We start from the raw sequence: 679 nt of genomic DNA on the forward strand, positions 1-679 counted from the left end.
GTCGGGAGGGGCCGCCTCCTAGCCTTGCGGTCCTGCCTCACCCACAAACTAGAGCCCCCTCCTTGAAGGGCCAGGACCCACCCCATGGTGTCTCCTTCCTACCCAGGACCCTGCCTGTCCCATGCTAGGCAGGCTGCTCCAGACACATCTGAAATCAGCCCGGCACCCACCGATCCAGCAGCTTCCATCTCCTGCTACACGGCACCCACTCTTGGGGGCACTCAGGACAGGGCATCCAGCCGGCCTGGGGTACAGTGGGTCTGCTGTTGGCCCCACTGGAGGGCACTCCATCTACTGGGTGAGAGCAAGTACCTGTCCATCCAAGGCTGAGACAGGGGTCCAAATAGCCAGGCAGGGAAGTGGCCAGGGTCATCCCATGGCTTAAGCCCTGGCAGGAACGGGCCACAAAAAAAGGGCTACTGGAAGCAGACTGGGCGGGCCAAGGAGGATTACAGGGGCAGGGGGCTGGTTGTGCAGGAGCCAGAAATGGGTCTTGGCTACCGTACCAGCCACTGGTGGCAGGATAAAGATAATAACCTCAACAACAGTAGCTACTATGACTTATTAGCCTCTTACAGAAAGCTTTCTGCAAACCTCGCCAAGATCTCATAAAACCCCAAGAGCTCAGTGCCCTTATAATCCCCAGAACACAGAGGACACAGACTCAGAGAGGTTCAGG

Source organism: Bison bison, unplaced genomic scaffold, assembly GCF_000754665.1.
Source record: "Bison bison bison isolate TAMUID 2011002044 unplaced genomic scaffold, Bison_UMD1.0 scf7180017864295, whole genome shotgun sequence".
Classification (NCBI taxonomy): domain Eukaryota; kingdom Metazoa; phylum Chordata; class Mammalia; order Artiodactyla; family Bovidae; genus Bison; species Bison bison.